The 7,244-nt window shown below is 40.1% G+C and overlaps 1 long non-coding RNA gene across 3 annotated transcripts in view; it reads left to right on the forward strand.

The window, feature by feature from the left end:
• LOC138149401 (uncharacterized) overlaps positions 1-7,244 on the forward strand; it is a 101,330-nt gene that overhangs the window by 46,064 nt on the left and 48,022 nt on the right. For all 3 annotated transcript variants that reach the window (XR_011165308.1, XR_011165306.1, XR_011165307.1), the window contains one exon: positions 609-792. This is a non-coding gene — a long non-coding RNA (uncharacterized lncRNA). The remainder of the gene's footprint in view (positions 1-608; positions 793-7,244) is intronic.

Genomic DNA, 7,244 nt, shown 5'->3' on the forward strand with positions numbered 1-7,244 from the left:
TTCACTGTCAGATCTAAGACTCAACCCTGGGTTTCTTCCACTAGACCACGGTGTGTCTTGTGAGCTTCCCTGAACACAGTCTAACAGGGAGGGTTAGTTCTTTAGCCAGAAGCTTTAAGGGGACAATGTTCAGGAAGATATGACTCCTCCCTCTCCTCTTTCCTTTCATTGATAAAGGAACATATGTATATAAACCTAAGAGTGGAAAAATCCCTGTGTGGGAGCCTTGTCTCTGCCATCATTCAGAGTACAACCTTAAAACAAATCACTCCCCTTCCTAGGCCTCACTTTTCCATATTTAAAATGGGAGGACTGAACTAGATAGTCTCTAAGGTCGTCTGTCTCCAATGCTCAAGAATCTGATTCTTCTGGGGCTGTGAGAGAGATGCCCAGATGTGGTAGCAATAGCCTGTCAGCTGGAGTCTTGGCAACATCTGCTTCCCTCTGGGTGGGATATCACTTGACAGAAGAAAGGGGATGATAGAAGAGGAGAGAGATCGGGCCCTAGAGAGAGAGGACAATTGGCCCCTGTAAGGCCAAGGTGCTTATGTGGTAGGGCCAGGGCCAACAGATGAGCTGCAAAGTGAGTTTGTCATTTTGCATTTTAGAGAACTCAGGTCCCTGCCACAGCTCACTGGCTCCCTCTACTGAGCTCCTGGATGGCTGGCTGGATGGCTGGAAGGACAGATCCAGAAAGAACCTTGGGCAAAGCAATCCTTGCAAAACTGAAGTTGACCACAGGAGTGGGGTTTCCAGGTTCCCTTCTCCAAAGAACTGACTTGGTTCATTCAGGTGAGTCTGCTTCCTACATCTGCTAGGGTAAAAAATGAAAAATTATTAATTTGCATGAGATAAGCATCCCAGGTACAGAAAGACCTTCTGAGCAAAGTATCCCCTTTTCTAAAATAGGGGAAGGTGTTGGATCAATAAACTAAAAGAGATTTACTGAGTTTCTAGTTTAAGTTCTGCCATTAACTTGCTATGTGATTTTGGCAGAATTGTTTCTTCTGTCCCAGCCTGGGTTTCTTCATAAATAAAATTAGGGGGTTGGACTAGACGAGGGGTTCTAAACTTGGGATCTGTACACTTGTTTTAAAAATTATTTTGATAATTGCACTTCCATAAAACTGGATTCCTTTCTAATCTGATGTGCTTTATTTTATGTATTTAAAAACATTATTTGGGGAAGGGATCCATAGCTTTTACCTGACCTCCAAAGGGGACCATGACATAAAAAAGATTAAGAATCCTTGGATTAAATGGTGTAGAGTTCATTCTTGCTTTAACATTTCATGTTCTAAGGCCTCTTCTAGTTCTTCATAGTTCTATCTCTTGGAAAGTCTTGCTTCCAGGGATGGGGCGTTTTGGTTGAAAAAAGACATAATTTCTCAATTACATACTGAAATGAAATCCCAGAGATATTGGGGGGTAGGTCTACCTATAGCTGCTCAAAGGTTCAGACTTTTATCCTTTAGGGCACCCTGGAAAGGAAAAACATTGATTGCTTCTTATGGGAGATCATTCTGATGTGGGCACACTATATGGCATCTTCTAGGCTATGTGAAAGTCACTGAGCTATGCAGGAAAAATAACTCCCCCCCGCCCCCCGCATCATCTTGAAATTTTACAATGCCCTGACCTGAACAGTGAATCTCTTCTCTGTAGCATTACCCCCTCAATCTTTACCAACAATGGAGAAGATTGGATATAAGGTTTTCCTGGCCTGCCCCTCAAATACCTGGCTGTTTTTCCAAGGGGAACAGTAAGAAAATGAAACCAGAGACCAATCAGGGAATACTGGCAGACGCATATTGCTGAATATTACTAGTTGGAGAAGTAGAAGGAAAGTTGGAGTAAAAAACCTAAAGCTTAAACCCTTTCCCATTCCCACACCCCAAAGAAGCCTTACTTTATTATCTTTTTATAATACTTTATGGTTTGCAAACTTTCATAAGATCTGAATTCCAATATTTACAAGCTGTGTGGGACATCTCTAAGTCTATTTCCTCTCTAAAATGAGAGTTCAAATAGATCTGGGGTTCTTAACCATTTCTTGTCATGGTCTGTATCTGGCAAAATCTATGGAGCCCTTCTCAAAATAATGTTTTTAAATTAATATGATAAAAATACACAGAACTACAAAGGAAAGAAATTATGTTGGAAGAGTTAAAAAAAATTAATTTTCCAAGTCCATGGACCCCAGGTTAACAAGCCCTGAACTAAATGACTTCTAAGAACCTTTTTAGCTCTGATGGTCTACATGGTTCTAAGGATCCCTGATCATACAAAGGTCATATATGATAAAGCAGCACGATGTAGTGGCAGGAGTGCTAGATTGAGTCAAGGTCTGAATTATGGTTCTGTCACTTTTACTGTGGGTGAATCAATTTTTTTTACCTGTAAAATTAGGAGACTGAACTAGATGAATCCCTAAGGTCTCTTCCAACTCTAAATCCCAGGATTTCTTGTAATTTATTTTCAAGTTCTGTTGATGCTTTCTGTTTTAGTAGTTCACAGCTATATTAACAACGGCCAATGTAAATGAAAGCCATTTCTCTGACCTTAAAAGGTGTCTCCTCCATGAATCTGGCACAAGCATGGAATTACAGGACTTAGAGGCGACACACTTGATATCATCTTGTCCAATCCTCTCACTTTAGAGAAGAGGAAATTTGGATGTAGGGCAGTTAAATGGCTAAAAAGTCACACAGGTACTAAGGTGCAGAGCTGACATTTGAACCCAGGTTTTTCAAGTACAAATTTAGTCCTTTCCGACCTGGTTGTCAGAAAGGCCTTAACAGAGACAGGGTAACTCATCCTAGAACCTTAAAAGCTGGATGGGGACCCTGAAGGAAACTAAAGTCCAGAGAGGTTAGATTGGAGGTTAGATGTGACTTGCTCAATGTCATACACTAAAATTGGGACCCATACTTCTTTAATGACAGTGTAGCATTTTTTTTTTCAGCAGACCATATTTTCTCTCAAGGTGGTTCATAAGTAACATGCACCCTCTGTTTTGTGATCTTTATAATTAGACTGTAAATGTTCTTGTTCAATATCTATTTCTACAGTTCCTAAGAATACAATGGTGACACAGTCTAGTGTTATTCTGGTTTGGGGGAAGCTTTCATCTGAAACCTTTTCAACCTATAAGGTCACATGGGTACTACCTCACTCTCAAGGAGAGTCAAGCAGTGGTAAACATTCACTGAGAAATGATCACATAGCAAATCATAAGGGAGAGCTTAGAACAGTCTCCAAATTTAGAGGCTAAATCCATTACCATAAATACTATTTTGATGAAAATCTTGGTGTGACAAACTCCTAGACTTCTGCTGATAGCCCATATCCTTTATTCAAGCAGTGTGTAGCAAAATATTTTAGTTAACCATGATTGATCCTTTGAAATTTACTAATTGTAATTCCAAGAGAACAAGGTTCTGTTGTCAAAGCTGCAGTCTTTCTTTTAGAAGGCCACTTCAAATCCATATGTGCAAGTTACATACTCAGTCCAACCCAAACCACAAGGTTCTCTCTGTGAAGCTTAGGAAAACACCGAAAGTCTTCCTTCCACCCTCATATCTTCCAAAGATTAAATACTAAGCATGTATCCATTAGGGCAATATAAACAAGATCACTGAAGACACTCCATAGGGCAATGAAAAAATAGCATAACCGTTTATTTTTATACCATTCACAATGCTAGACAACACTAAACCTTGCCTGAGGTGGCACATATACCAATCAACCCATAGGTCTAAAGCCTCAGAAACAATCCATACAGATATTGCTTTGAAAACCCTACATACCTGCCCTCACTCATTTTCAGGAATGCAGCAAAGGTCACAGGGCAGCTCTAACACATTGCTCATGTCTTATTTCCTGATTTTGTAAATGCAAATTTACCGTATTGGTACCAATATTGGCTTAACTCTGCCCTTCCTCCACTCCCCCTTACCTCACTAAAAAATTTGGTTTATAGAAACCTTAATGCCACCTAAAGTTACACGTTATAGAAAGCAGGAAGAGAATGACAGTGAAAGTGACAAAGCAGTGATGATAAAGTGAATTTAAAAACCCTTTATTTGAATTGAAAATTTTTAAAAGTCTTTCACAGTAAATATAGTTTTATAAGGAACTTTAGTATTATTTTTTTCAGTGTAGACATTCTTTTTTTTCCTTTCAAAGAGATGTCATTTAGAGTGTAGCCTATATCTGGACCAATACGGTAACAGATTGAAAGCAAATCTAGCAACCAAAGGGAATCAGTTTTCTAAAGTTTCTCCCACCCTCAAATCCCCCAGCAATTATATTTTCCCAGTCACTTTTGCATCCCATTTGATTCAAATACAGTGATATTTTACATGGCAACCTCTTTGCATGAGTAAAGATAGAAAATACAGGGGTCAGAGAGGACCCTAATAAGCAAATGTGTGACAAAGAAGGCTATGACATTGCCAGGCACAGAAGGCTTTCTTTGATGCTTGGAAGGTTGAAATAACATTTTCTATTCTAATGCTAGGCTTAGGCCTTCACAAATCTTGATCCTGCCCACAAATTACATCAGTCTAGAAAGTTCATCAATAAGCAGAGCACTGCTCACCTTCAATCTTCTCCCTAAAAGGGGGGAAGGCAGGGGCAGGGAAGTCAAATCAATCACATTTTAAGTCTAAATGAAGACTTCATTGAAGACATTTTCAAAAATACTACTAACAGTTGGGTTGGGTAAATCCTACCAGGAAGAATGTAAGGGGGATGCACTACAGGACATGAACATATGGATTGTTGGCCTCTGCTTTTGGATATCATGGACTATAAGAATATAGTTCACCACCTCTTCTGTCCTGTACTTAAGTCTGTTTTTCCGACAGCTAAACCTTTCAAACTGTGCTGATAACAAAATGTTTCCAAGGGTTGATCTGTCTTCTCCTTTCATCTAGCTGGCTCGGGCTGCATACAAAAGAAAGAAGAGGAGGTATCAGTGTCCCTATACTAAGGTTGAGCAAAGTACCAAGAGAAAGAATTCTAAGCCTTAAAAAAAAAGTAGCTGAAGCCACATTTTATTTCATTTGGAAATACTAGAATTCAACAGTTTTTGGGGTGTTACTGTTAGCTCTATCTTAAAAGCAACTCACACTGATGGCCCTAAAAAAGGGTTATTTTGCAGAAATTCAAGCCATTCTTCCTGTGGGGATTTGTTTAAGGAATCCCATCCCACCTCCCTTCTCCAGTGGTCATTTCTCTGCTCAGTCTAAAGAGAGGTACTACATGGCTGAGGGTGGCTCAGGAGCCTTCTTCTTGGAGGAAGGCACTCAATGAGACCGCTCTAATCTTTGGAAAGCTAACAAACCAAAGAAACACTTGGAAGAGGATAGGGGGAACACTTTCCAGATATGGTAATAGTAATCTGCCCTAATAGCAAGAGGGTCCAGGTCTGTACATTCTCAGTAACTTCTTGACTATCCATCACCTCAACTCGACTATTCAAGTAATTTTATTTGGTCACCCAAATTTTCAGTTCTTCAAAATCAAAACTGTTTCATTTCAAACAATTAAAATCCAACAAGATAAACACCTCTGGAGCTTAAATCAGCAAAGCTATCAATTACTTTCAGCAAGAGATGAACAACTTCTTGGGGGAAGTTGTGATTTGCAACTTTAAACAGAAAGAAATGCATATCACTAACAGTAACAGAGTTGCTGAGACGAGGGAAGACAGGCTCCTTTCCCACTACCCTAGTGTTTGTTTTGTTTGGCCATAAGTTTTATCAGGGCAGAAAATACAGTGGTTAGAAAGAACTTATTTGGAAAATCTACATTAACTGAACACATGACAAAAAAGGTTATGAACTAGCTAGGCACAGAAGGCTCTCTTTCTAGCATCCAGGACATTAAAGGCCACAGCTCAGAGCAGTTCTGCTCCTAAATCAATAAGCTAAGAGGAATAAGACTGCAGCCTCTTAATATTAACGCACACTTTATTATATTAAAACCAGGCAATGGTCTGACAATAAAAAGGCTGCTTATGGAATACTGTTATGTTAAACTTTAATTACAGAGGATATGAAATCCTTACAACGAATATTTTCCCCAAAAGTTTTAATGGAAACAATTCTTTTCTCTGACTTGACAGCTGCTGCTTTAAAATGTGGATTTACACAAATACTGAATTTTTAAAAAAAACCCTCAGGACACAATAAATTGATTTTATTTAAGTTTGTATCCACATTGCAGCAGCTAGTGGTCCAAGACAGTGAATCAGAAAAGGCAGTGATTTGCCAGGGAGTTCTGCCAGCCAAATTCTGGGATCTGCAATGCACCCAGGTTTTTCCCCTTTCGATCTTTGTTGAAGAGCTTAAAAGGAGGAAGTGCCAAAACCTAAATCTGTGCCGAATTCAAATCGAAGGTTTTGTTCCCGCCATTGAATTCCAAACCTGTCATTAAGCTATGGCAACGAGCAACCAAGTGAGTGCAATGCTTGTCACATCACATTTCTTCCACTTTCATGGATAAGTCCAGTGTTTTCAGCTGGAGTGTGTGCTTAGGGAGTCTTCAGGCAGCCCTTCCTTTTAACTACTAAAACCTTTGCTAAACTGGCAGATCTGAGCAATCCTGGGAAATTACTGCTGTTGTCATTGTACCAAAAGCTGAGCTAAAAACACTGCCCGTGCCAGCACCCTCGCGTGGCAGGGCTGATGGAGGGGGCGATCCAGCTTTGCAGACAGTTTAGATAGTCATTTCCCAGGCTGGTGATGTATTAAATGTAGTTCCAAAAATGAGAAGCAAAGGGAGTCAGGGATTTCTTCCAACCCTACCTGGGTTGGCTACTGGCCAGAAGCAAGGAAGTATCACTGAAATGGGGAGACTGATTTTAGGAAGAAGGGAAGAGCAGCACCCCATGATGAAGGTGGGGGAAGAAAAGACACTGAAAGAACCCTGAATCCCTCACCAAAGGCCCATGTAAGACAGGGTGGATGAGTGGGTGGGAGAGGGATACAATCTATGCATTGGCCAAAGGTTGTGGGGAAGTAAAATGGCTTGCTGGGGCACCATTTAAAATGGAAAGAATTTAATAATAAAAATAAAGACACCAGCATTGTCAGCCTTTATTAGAGTCAGCACAAAGGGAGGGGTGACAGGTTAGCACACACCCTCAATAGTAGTCCATTAAGCTTCCTGTGTCATACCGGAAGTTAAAACCTTTGTGTCTACTTTAATAAATGGCTCAGTGCTGGAATGCTATT

This window comes from Petaurus breviceps, unplaced genomic scaffold (genome assembly GCF_028583685.1).
Source record: "Petaurus breviceps papuanus isolate PSGF00001 unplaced genomic scaffold, PetGlider_PUasm1.0 90847, whole genome shotgun sequence".
Lineage (NCBI taxonomy): Eukaryota > Metazoa > Chordata > Mammalia > Diprotodontia > Petauridae > Petaurus > Petaurus breviceps.